Source organism: Sphaeramia orbicularis, chromosome 16 (genome assembly GCF_902148855.1).
Source record: "Sphaeramia orbicularis chromosome 16, fSphaOr1.1, whole genome shotgun sequence".
Classification (NCBI taxonomy): domain Eukaryota; kingdom Metazoa; phylum Chordata; class Actinopteri; order Kurtiformes; family Apogonidae; genus Sphaeramia; species Sphaeramia orbicularis.
The window spans coordinates 47425927-47438638 of NC_043972.1; the positions used below are offsets into that span (position 1 = coordinate 47425927).

Consider the following 12712-nt stretch of genomic DNA (forward strand, 5'->3'; position numbering starts at 1 on the left):
CACACTCTTTGATGTTTGCTTTCCTGATTACTCATATGGGCAAAAGTTTCTGAAAAGGTATGGATAATAGTGTTAGGTATGATTATGACATCAGTATATGTTTGGTTTCAAAACAATTGACGTAGTGCCTGCTGAGAAAAAACAACTAAATGTTCATTGTAAATTTTGCTTCCCCACCCTGTATACATACATATACATACAGGGTGGGGAAGCAAAATTTACAATATGTTGAGGCAGGGATTGAAAGACAGTGTATGACCAATTAGTTTATTGAAAGTCATGAGAATTTATTTGCCACAAGAAAAGTTACATAATAGAAAATGTTTTTATTCTATGTGTCCTCCTTCTTTCTCAATAACTGCCTTCACACACTTCCTGAAACTTGCGCAAGTGTTCCTCAAATATTCGGGTGACAACTTCTCCCATTCTTCTTTAATAGTATCTTTAAGAAAGTCGACATTGCTGTGTGATGTTCTATTGGTAGCATGTTCTAAAACGCCCCAAATAGCAGAATCCAGAGGGTTTAGATCTGGGCTAGAAGGCGGCCATAAACATGATTCCCAAAAATTGCTAAAGTTGGATTTGTTGTTGTTGTCAACAAGTGTTTTGGTGTTCTTGTGAAAGATTTTAACTTCAAATCATATTTTACTGCATTTCTAACGGTCTTGTTGTCTACCTCAAGTTCAATTGCCATTTTTCTCATGGATTTGGTTGGATCCTTTAGGATTTTGGATTTGAGAGCTTTAATAAAAGCTTTGGTACGTTTTTTTGTTGCTTCCTCCACTTCCAGACTTTCTCGTAATAGTTTTGCTCATAGTCATTCTCTTCTTTACATTATAAACAGTCTTTATGGACACTCCAACTATTTTTGAAATCTCCTTTGGTGTGACGAGTGCATTCAGCAAATCACACACTCTTTGATGTTTGCTTTCCTGATTACTCATATGGGCAAAAGTTTCTGAAAAGGTATGGATAATAGTGTTAGGTATGATTATGACATCAATATATGTTTGGTTTCAAAACAATTGACGTAGTGCCTGCTGAGAAAAAACAACTAAATGTTCATTGTACATTTTGCTTCCCTACCCTGTACATATGTACATATGTATATATATATATATATATATATATATATATATATATATATATATATATATAATGCTCCTGTGTAAGTTGAAAATTCAATTAAATTTTATTTTTAGAGGTCAATATCACTACAAGGTCGCCTCACAGGGCTTTATAGAATTTGTTGAATATGAAAGTAACAGTCAAATAATTAGTTAGGTTAACAGTCAATGAAACAAATGGATTCATGTCCTGAGTATCCCCCGTTTGCCCTTTGCAGGTAGCTGTATCCAGAAGGACAGGCTTCATTTAAGGAGGAGAAGTCCCCAGGTTGGTGCCAGGTCTCAGTAAGGTTCAGCAAATCAGCAAATTAATGAATGTACTTCTCCAGAATAGAGCTGCAACCGATTAATTGACTAGGTGCTTGAAGCGAATGCAAAAATTCCTGATTCTATTAATTGACTCGAATTGATTGAGGGGAGATATTCTATTGCAGTTTCCCTGAATTGAAGCTTCTTTGTGCGTCACAATAAGCGTCCGTGTGAAACACAACAGTGGAATCAATGTTTAGCAGCAGAGAAATGAAGGAAACAAAGCTTTGATTCAGGAGAATTGTGGTTGAATGATTTTTTTGGATCACTTGAGTCGATCAATCGGTTGCAGCTCTACTTCAGAATATGATCATGGATCAGACAGGCTTTGTTGGTAAGGAACTGCGTGATGAAAAGCTCCATTTTTATATTGGATTTAACAGAAATCCTCTGAAGTGGTGGAAGCAGGCTGAAATCCACTCTGCGATTTCCATTCTACTCAGAGCGGGGCAGTCTGATGATGTTTTCAGTGGTACAACTCCCTACAGCAGCTGTCCTCTGATGACGCTTACGAGCTGTGATGGAGAGTCCAGCAGACCAGAGGGATGTAATGGAGTTGGAGCCGGCAGGTTGAGTGTAAATGAAGTTTCTCCGTGACCCTCTATGGATATCACGAGGTCTGGTTTGGAGCCTGTATTGTTTTATGGCGGATATACGTGATGGAATGGAGCGAGTGTTGAGTTTGAGCAGTTGTGAGACGGAGTAGTTGAACATTGAACGCACCATTAGTCCGGAGATAGCCACAGCCAGCAGTCCCACAGGCAGGTGGAGGAGAGTCACAGCAGAGTCAAGTGTTCCACAGTCTGACTGGATAGGACAGCACAGGAGAAAACTGTCCAAGGAGGGTGAGTAAGGGTACGTTTACACGGCAACACTCCGCAAAGATTTCTCCTTTGCGTTATAAAATCATTCCGCGTTAAGACGAAGCTGCTATGATAACGATCTGCATTAACATGAGTCCGCGAGGACGGCTGAATATGCTGTAGTGGCCATGCCAGACCAGTAGCTGGTGATGTAGAGCTGTAGTGAAACAGTGGCGGTAAAACATGCGCCTGCGCACAAACGATTTCCGGTTTAGACAGCCTTTAAATGAGGAGAAGAAGAAGAAGAGGCGGACAACACTATTTACAAACAACAATGGCGAGTGGTCGTACAAAGACGCAGGACTTCTTTGTCTGGACAGACGAGCTGAGCACAGTTAGCAGCACGTATGTTGTTCTGAAACCGGCCATTGTTGTTGTGGTTGTTCCTTCTTTTTCTGCAGCTTTATTGTGTCACAGAGGCTGGCAAACCAGCTTGGAGGCGCATTACTGCCACCAACTGGCCTGGAGTGTGTTAACTGGCGGTTCTTGGCTGCGCGCGCATGCGGTGACGTCATATTTTACTCCGGAACGCTCCGATTCGCGTTAACACGGAGCTGAAATGCGGAGTGTATCGATAACATTCCACCCTGGACCCTGGTATCAAAAGTTTCCAGATTCAGGCACTCTAGGCACTGTTTCCATGTTAACAGAAGGCTAATCCGCGATGAAATCTTCCCGGAGTCGACTGAATCCTACGCCGTGTAAACGGCCCCTAAGTGAGTGGGAAACTGGCAATGGACAAGAGAAACAGAGGCAGAGAGGTTAGCACTATGGCTGGAGCTGCTAGCAGTTGCTGCTTTTTTTTTTTTCCTCGAAATTTATTGAGCAAATTCCGCCATTACATTCAAAAGATTTCCATAGAGAAATACTATTTTCCGGATGGAGCATTTACAGCATATTTGTAGAGAACAGTATATGTATATGTCGAGGCCCAAAACGGAATCTGTCCCGATTCAGAATCAGGCCGGCCAAAAATGGAATTCCATTTTGGGCCGGCCCGATTCTGAAGCGGGCCGGCCCAGAATGGAATTCTATTCTAGGCTGGCCTAGAATGGAATCTCTATAGGATTCCATTCTGGGCCGGCCCAGAATGGAATCCTAACTCAACCTGGCCCAGAATGGAAGTCTATTCTGGGCCGGCCCAATTCAGAATCAGGCTGGCCCAGATTGGAATTCTATTCTGGGCTGGCCTAGAATGGAATCCTGCTGCTATAATATTATTTTTATACCATGTTTAATGCAAATGATCTAAATTATTACAAAAATCAATACATGGAATTTGCAAATATGTGAAAAAAAAATGAAACAAACAACATTTTAATTGTAAACTATAATACACTTTCTTTACAAATAGAACCTAGTGGTGTGGTACTCCCCACCAATATATGGTACAGTGAAATCGACTGAAATTGACAATAGTTACTCAAGGTATGTAAGACTGAAAATGTAAATCGGCACTAATAGACCAAAAATGTCACATTGTTGAATATGCAATCAAACTTGCACTGAAGTCTTAGAACTTGTTCTGGCATCCCTGGTTGTTCACGTGGCACTTGGTAGAACACTTGAGTCCAGCTTTCTTGCAGCGGCATTTATTCAAAATACAGCTCCCATGGCACTGGCACTTGGAGGTAGAGGTGGTACACTTGTATTTGGTCTGGTCTCTGCTGGCTTGGATGAGGGAAATCTCGGACAAAGTTTGCGGGTCGGCGTTCTCATGGGCTGGAAACACGACAGACTTCATATCTACCAGGTCAGCTGCAGAGAAGGACAGGTTAATAATCCCAGTAGCACAGTAGACTTTGAACGGGGTGCGAGATGAGGTGTCTTTTTGCAGAACCTTACAAGGAAGTACTCTGGCATCTGAAAATAGAAAATAACAGTGTGATTAAATTTGTAAATTACATGTATGTCCTGGATTAAATTCATTATGTATTTGATTTGATTATACACATGTATATTGTTACAACAATAATACATAAGGAGTGAAATACATTGCAGCAGTGAAGTTAAAGTCCTATGCCAATGAACATTTGTCTAAGAATGCGTCTAACCTGTGTTTGTGCGGTCTGCATTATTGATCCAGATACTGACAGTAGCGCCTACAGAGTAGTCTTTAAGCTATTGTGTCTGCTTAGTGTGTCGCTGGTTCTGGCGTTGAGCTGTGGAGGAAGCATACAAGCATTATAATACGCTTAGTGAATAACAGAAACAGAAAATTGGAATGAAAATCATTATAAATTGAGATGAATCAGAGGAAATTTTTAGAAGTACATTGTCAAGAATATTTACCAGTTTGTAGGTATGATGCAGTTGCTTCACGTCTAACTCTTGAATGAGGAGAGTCCGATGAATCAGTGTCAGCCAGGCTGTCAAGACTCCAAAGCACATACTGTCCTTCTTGCAGTGGTTCTTCCTGTGGGTTGTGTTTCTCCGGGATGAAGGAATCATCAAAGACATTGGTGATCTGAATGATGGTGTGGGAATCCTTGTCAAATGTAGATCCATGGAGAGTGTTGCGGTTGGTGATCTTGAAGCCTTCTGCTACAATGTTGGCTTGGTGCAATAAGTAGTACTCGTGGCTACGCTTCACGGATGATGGTCCCGATGAAACAGCTGTTGCAGTGGATTGGTATAACGAAGGAACCTCATCTTTCTGGAATTCGGTGGTTCGACTAGTGGATGATGAAGCTGAAGAAAGCATATCAAGTAGAGCCCTTGCAGAAGTCTGTGGTTCTTCCTGTGAAAGACAGGATATAAAAATTGTATATGATTTTTTTTTCTAGATTAGACTCATATTTGAATATAATGACATTATAATTTGAATTGAATGAAATTATCATCTTTACATGAACGCCTACTTACAATGCCATTTGACAAATCTTCCTGTGGCTCTTGCTGGGCTTCTGGTGGCTCTAGCAGGACCTCTTGTGGTTCCGGCAGGACATCTTGGACCTCGGATTCTGGTTCAAACAGTGCAGGATCGATGTCCTCTTCTTCCAAGGAACCCTGTTAAAACATAGCAGAATGGCAAATTAGAACAAACATTCACAGTGTCACATTTACAAGCAGTAAAAATACCATGAAATAGATTATTGTACATTTTTGCTTAAAATTTGATGTTGATGTACCTGTTCTGCTAACTGCTGGAGAAGAAAGAAGTCCTGGTGAGGTGCTTGTCCAAAAACAACTTCATACGGTGTTTTACCAGTGGCACTTGCTGTCGATGTGTTTATAGCATGTGTAACAAACTGCAGCGCAGTTGACCAGGTGACGTCATGCTCCTCAAGCCACTTCCCCAGTTTCAACTGTAGATCACCATTTCCTGAATGAAAGAAAATAATAAATATAAACATAAATATAAGCTTATATTATGTACAGGATATTTCATTCATTAAAAATTGATGCATATGTCTGTGATATACATGTATTTTAATTTAAGAATTTAACTTTACATGGATTAAATGTATGATTAATAACTTTACATGGATTAAACGTGAGATTAAATGTATAAATTTATTTAAGACTTACCTCGCTCAACACATCCTTGGCTCTGGGGGTACCTAGGTCTGCCATGGATAATCAACATGCCTGGCCAAAGGGTTGTGATCTCAGTGATGATTGCTGCCACAAATTCTCTGCCATTGTCGGACTGAAGAATCCTGGGTGGTCCAAACATGGAGAACAGCATGACAAGTTTCTCAGCCACCTGAAACATTCCATAATAACATTAGTCAGGATAAAGCTACAATAAACAAATTATATTTTAGATGAATATCAAAATCCATAGTAACAAATAGCATAAATCAACCTGTTAATCAACCTACCTCTGCAGCTCTGTTGGATGTGAGGGGAAATGCCCAGGAAAACTTTGAGTAGTGGTCTCTCGCATGAAGAATCCATTTGAAGTCACCATCAGGTCTGCTGGTCATGTCTATGAGGTCTACTTGAACTCTTGTGAGGAACCCAAGGGAGATGATGGGCTTAGCTGACTTTGGCTGCTTCACAGGCTGACGGGTGTTGCAGGCGAGACAGGTCTGCAGGTAGATTTCCACAGCAACCCTTGGTATAAAGGCGTAGTTCTTCTTGACGTCATCCCATGTCTTGTGGCGCCCGCAATGGCCAATTCTCTCATGGCACTGGTGGATGGTAGTATACAAGTCGTCTTTGGTGATGACAGGATTGGCCGTCTTCTTGCAGAAGAGCACTGTCTTGTTGCCTGCAGAGAACAAAGATCATGGAGCAAAGGATACTCAAATAGTTCCAATACCAGAATTTGAAGTCAAACACCTTTTGATTTTCACTGATTTCATTTGCTGTTTCCATTATTCTTAAATTACGATACAAAAATATCACATTAGGTGCAACCATTTCCATCATTCTAATTTCATGACAGCTAAAATCTATGAATGCAAAAGTATCAATTTAGGGACTAGCATTTAAGTCATTCTGCTTGCAAAACAGCTATTAAAAGTATGAATGCAAAAATATCACATTAGGTGCTGCCATTTTATACATTCCAATTTCATGACAGTTAAAATTCTTAATTTATGAATGCAAAAACATCACACATTTTAATCATTTTAATTTTCATGATTTTAGTATTATAGGAATACAGAAAAAAATGCCTAAAATTGCTGGACTATATTGGAATTATGGGTACTTACCAATGATCTGGGTTTCAAAGTTGCTGTGGCTCCAGTGTTTAAACTTGGCACCATCTGCACACTTCTGTCCTTTTTCCAGGGTTAAGGCTGCTATGATCTTCTGGTACTGGTCCTCACTTAGTAGAAATTTGTCCTTCCTACTTGGACACAGTGATGAAATATGGTTCTCCAGCAGCTGCTCAAATGTTGTACGTTGCTCCATGGTGGATAGTAAATGAATTGATGATCCTGTGGTCCCCACCATTTATATACTGAGGAGCCCCACTTGTTTTCACATCACATCTAGGCCAGCCCAGAATAGAATTCCAATCTGGGCCGGCCTGATTCTGAATTGGGCCGGCCCAGAATAGACTTCCATTCTGGGCCAGGTTGAATTAGGATTCCATTCTGAGCCGGCCTAGAATAGAATTCCATTCTGGGCCGGCCCGCTTCAGAACCGGCCCGATTCTGAATCGGGACAGATTCCGTTTTGGGCCTCGACATATATATTAGAGTCCGACCGATATGGGATTTGTGGGGCTGATAGCAATACCAATACTGGGGGCTAAAAAAAGCTGATATATTGGTGAATAATCAATATATCACTGATATAGAAAATAAGAACACTGATATACACAGGATATATACTGTACATGAGCACATATTAATTTACACAACTTTAAAATGCTCTATAATAGTCTTATAGACAATGGTGGATGTGGGAATTAACAGTTGCTCTTTGTTTATTTCACAGATACAACTTACACAACGTTAAAACGCTGTAATACACTCTCTAAAACTTGCATGAAAAAAACTAGAATGCTCACCTTGGCATGCCCTAACAGCGTGTCTCCACAGGGATGATATTGTCATGGGGCACTAAAGTGTAGTGTTATATTGTTTTACAAAGTCACAGCTTACCATGGAGTAAAAAAAAAAGCAGTTTCTCTCACTGTTTCTCTTGTCTCCTCTGCTGCAGCCAAGTGCGTGTGGGAGGTGATGCTGCACTTCGCTGTTCTGTGTGTTTGTGTGGGAGGGGGAGGGGGAGGGGCCAGGCACTCGGGCAGAGTGCAGCACAGACAGACACACAGGAGCAGAGCAACAGAGTATCTGCGTAGAAAAAAAGATAATACTTCGGTTACATGTTGACCAATGTTGATTAATCAGTAATAGGCTATAATCGGCCTGATTGATCAGCGGGCCGATTAATCACTCTAATATATATCAAAAAGTAAAATGAAATAAAATCCGTAACTAAAATAAAAGTCCGAGGTCTAATCAGAAATCGGTACATTCAGATTATCATAAACAATCAAGGCTTGTTTGGTTCTGACACATTTCAGTATTTTTTTTTTTTTAAGTGCGTTATCTCGTTCATATAAACTAAGAACGGTGGGTAGTTCTTCATGAATCTATATCTGTGGATAAACTGTTTGGCCATAATAATTAAGGTGTTATACATCATCTCCTGTTTTTTGTTTTGTATTATAACTCCATATTTAATGTCTTTGTAGTCTCAGAAACTCTTTACAAGGATAGATATAATTTAAGGTTTTAAAATGTGTTTCTTTAGCTTTTGGTGATATGGGTAGAGTAAGGTATGTGGTTCTAATCCTGATTATAATCTCTTTAGGATAATCTTTTGACAGATTTTTCCTTTTAGATGATAAAAGGAAGCAATTCAATGTGACAGCACCACGTATGATTTTGTTAGTACATTTTTTATCTATTAAAATAATATCTATAAAAAAGTGACAGGTGCAGCTGCTAGGTGCAGCCGGACCGTGGGAGCTAGCTGACAGCTGAGTAACAGGCAGCTAACAGGCAGAAACAGCCAGGACAACCAGAGAGACAGCTGGCAGACAGACACTGAACCACCCTTCATCAGGGAGCTGGACATCACCAAGAATGACAGGAAAACACTCCTACCATCGACAGAGAGAAAGGCAGGTTGTAGTCGGTGTTGATGGTGGAAGTTAGCAGGTACACAGCATTCCCACAGGAAACAGGTAGAGGCAGCTGGGTAGCCTAGCTGCACGGTTAAAGGATCTTACTAGAATGTCATAAGGTAGTTACAAGATAAAAGATAAACTACAAAGTGGTCAGTCAGCAGTCAAAAGTTTTGATTTTGGTTAGAAACAGTGAACAGACAGCACCAGCGTCCTGTCCCACCAGCACAGACTAGACCAACAAAATGAATGAGTGGATGAACCCACCGTCTTAAACGTAAAGAGGGTCTGTCCTCCTGGACTGAGGCAGGGAAGTGGTTCCGCAATAGAGGAGCTTGATAGCTGAGGGCTCTGGGTCCCGTCCTACTTTTGGAGATTCTAGGAACCCCCAGTAAGCCTGCATGTTGACAGAGTAGTGGTCTAGATGGATTGGATGGAACTGAGAGCTCTTTCAGATCAGTAGGTGGTAGAAGGTTAGAACCAGAACCACTGACACTTTCAGAATGGACAGATGTAATACATGAAGTCTACATTATGGAGAATATAACTTTTTCTTTGAGACATTCTTTTAAAAAATGTGAACAACACTGGAAAAACTAGAAACAGTTCGTGAATCAGAGTTTACAGTAATTGCTGGTTTGCATTCCTTTTTCCCAACTGTTTGTTGTATAATTTGGATCTGGTGAGCTGTCAAGATGGACAAAATTTTTTGATGTTTTAGTTGATGTATTTTGCTGTATTATTGTATCTCTATGTCGTTAAAATGGAAAAAAAGAAATAGTGAGTGGCTGTCACCCATGTGTTCAATACAATGGCCCTGAAGGGCAAACCACTAGAACAAGCACACAAGAACAAGAAAGGCACATAAGGAAAAAAAAACCCACAATTGCAATTTGTTGTTGTGGTTTTCCCTTCAGGGCCACTGTAGTTCAGGGCGCAGTGGTAAAAAAACCCAAAATCTGTTATAACTCAACAATTTTTGTCCAATCAGCACCAAGTTTAAGACAAAATAAGATAAGACTTTATTTATCCCACTGTGGGGAAGTTTCACAGTTAACAGCAGCAACATGCAACAAGCAATTGCAGAGAAAAAAGACAGGTAGAAAAACCACAAATGAGTGAAAATGAAAATATAAATATTTTAATGAAAATAAAATAAATAATTTGAATTTTAAATTAAATATTATTTACATACATCATCATGGCTTCACATGCATGATAAGAGTCACACCCTGAACATAATGACATGACAATATTGAATCTGACTCCTATTAGTACCAATAAATGTTTTAGCATTTTGATGTGCATGTTAAACATATCCATCTCAAATTTGGTCAGAAAAGCCTTAACAAGTTCATGATTCAATCCATTTAAGTTGGTGACCTTGTGTGACATCATATGATCGTGGCTGCACAACGGGTTCTGAGGTTTTGTCACTAAGAAATTGTTTTAATTGAACTCATTAGTACGTTGTTGAATTTACATCAATTTTCACTTATAGAATAAGAGTATTGAGTTTTCTCGCATATTCAGGCCCGCAAAACTTCCTACAAAACTATTTTTAAAAAAAATACTATTATTACTACCACTAATAATGATAATAGAAAACATTACATATACAATAGGGCCTTTGCAGCCAATTCTTAGCACTTGGGCCCTAATAATACATTGAATTGGTCTTACTTTACTTTCAATGACAAAACTAAATAAGTTTTTGCAGTGTTTTGGGATTCTGTAACTATTTAAAGAATCTGCCAACACTGGAGAGAACCTGACATTTGTCAACATCTTTCAATATTTCTGTTATTATCTGTAATTTTCTGGTCTCATAAAGGAAACATGTCTCTAATAAGGGTTGTCTTGAAAATGTCCTCTTTAAAATTACCTAATTAGTTAAATTTGTCTATCTGCTTAATCTCATCCTGAAGAGATATGCTTGTTCTGTTCCATTCCATTGCATTTCAGTGACCACCTCTTCTGTTTCTTTGTGTTTTGATGTAGGAAGAAGCCAAAGGTGGATTTTAAGTGAAACCTAAAAGTTGTATCTGGTGAAGATCACCTGATTCCAGTAAACATGGATGGAAGACCCACATGTGACCAGTGTGGGAAGACTTTCACCAGAACATATGACGTTAAGAGACACCAACGCATCCACAGTGGTGAAAAACCATATGAGTGTGACCAGTGTGGGAACTCTTTCACACAGCTGTCTACCCTTAAGAGACACCTACGTGTCCATAGCACAGAAAGACCATATGATTGTGACCAGTGTGGAAAGGCTTTCATCAGAAAGGGTGACCTTAAAATCCACCAACGCATCCACACCGGAGAAAGACCATATAGCTGTAACCAGTGTGGGAAGTCTTTCGCTCAGATGAATGGCTTTAAGACACACTTACGCAGCCACAGCAAAGAGACACCATATGGCTGTTTCCATTGTGGGAAGAGTTTCACCAGAATGAGCGGGCTTAAAACCCACCTACACATCCACAGAGGGGAAAGACCATATGGTTGTGACCAATGTGGGAAGTCCTTCACCAGCATGAATGATCTTAAGAGACACATACGCTTACACAGAGGAGAAAGACCATATGGCTGTTACCAGTGTGGGAAGACTTTCGCAACAGTGAGTCGGCTTAAAATTCACCTGCACATCCACAGAGGAGAAAGATCATATGGCTGTGACCAATGTGATAAGGCTTACATCACATTACGTGACCTCAAAAGACATAGAGCCATCCACTCTTGAGACAGACCATATGACTGTGACCAGTGTGGGAAGACTTTCACCCAAATGAATAACCTGAAGGCACACCTACGGATCCACAGTGAAGAAACACCATATTACTGTGTACAGTGTGGGAAGACTTTCATTCACATGAGTAGCCTTAAGACACACTTATGCATCCCCAGTGGAGAAAGACCATATGGCTGTTACCAGTGTGGGAAGACTTTCACCAGAATGTGTGTCCTTAAAACCCACCTACAAATCCACAGAGATGAAAGATCATATGGCTGTGACTCATGTGACAATGCTTGCATCACATCACATGACCTCAAAAGACAGAGCCATCTACTCTGAAGAAAGATCATAAAACTGTGACTGTTGTGGGAAGTCTTTCAAAAGAACATCAAACTTAAAAACCTCCAGATCTGGCTCTATATAGTCCAGATGTGAAGACAAACACCAGACTGAAAGCGGTGTTTTGTTGTCCTCAAGAGTAAAGAAGTGTGCTCTAATGTACTGCCATGGAGATAGGAGTATTCTTTATACCAATATCTGGGGACTGAAGCTAGTAAATGCATTGTTCCTGTTTTTAACTTGATTTTTACGTTATTTTGACATTTTTCTCCATTATCAGGTTTGTCTCATAAGGTTTGTGTTGTTATTTATCATCTGATACTAATTCCCGGGTGGTATGGGCTCCTGAAAAACAATAAACCTGTTCATTAAACTCGTGCAGCTACTGTTTGTCATCCGACATGAAGGATTATAGATATGAAGAGTTGTCTAAGGCTGGAGTTTACAATGATTTATAAGAGACAGCGATAAAAAAGAAGCACTAGAAGTGAAAAAAGAACAACTCCGTCTCCTTAACACAGTAGAAAGTGTGTATTTGTCGACATTCACTGGACAGAGATGAGTTTTTCTTATTATTCCGCAGTTTGAAAATGTTGTTTATAACTTTTCAGAGCTTGAGCGGACGTGTGCAAGGGCAGCAGGGGGTTGGTGGGCTGGGTGGTGATCTTGAATATTGCCACCATGGCCTTGAATTTGACCCAGGGAGACTTTTCAGACACATCTCCACCACCGTACA

General features: G+C 40.1%; 3 protein-coding genes across 5 annotated transcripts in view; 2 read left to right on the forward strand and 1 right to left on the reverse strand.

Annotated features, from left to right (window-relative positions):
• LOC115435617 (aldehyde dehydrogenase, mitochondrial-like) overlaps positions 1-12712 on the forward strand; it is a 534672-nt gene that overhangs the window by 177374 nt on the left and 344586 nt on the right. The gene's annotated exons all lie outside the window — the stretch shown is intronic.
• LOC115435619 (zinc finger protein 664-like) overlaps positions 1-12712 on the reverse strand; it is a 493117-nt gene that overhangs the window by 141815 nt on the left and 338590 nt on the right. The gene's annotated exons all lie outside the window — the stretch shown is intronic.
• Positions 1-12712, forward strand: part of LOC115435629 (zinc finger protein 239-like) — a 72205-nt gene that overhangs the window by 1093 nt on the left and 58400 nt on the right. The window contains exon 1 of one of the 2 annotated variants that reach the window (XM_030158175.1): positions 8716-8928. The exons of the other annotated variant lie outside the window; for it this stretch is intronic. The gene's annotated coding sequence lies outside the window, so the exon portion shown is untranslated. Of the gene's footprint in view, positions 1-8715; positions 8929-12712 lie in introns of those variants that run through there. 2 annotated transcript variants of the gene reach the window in all.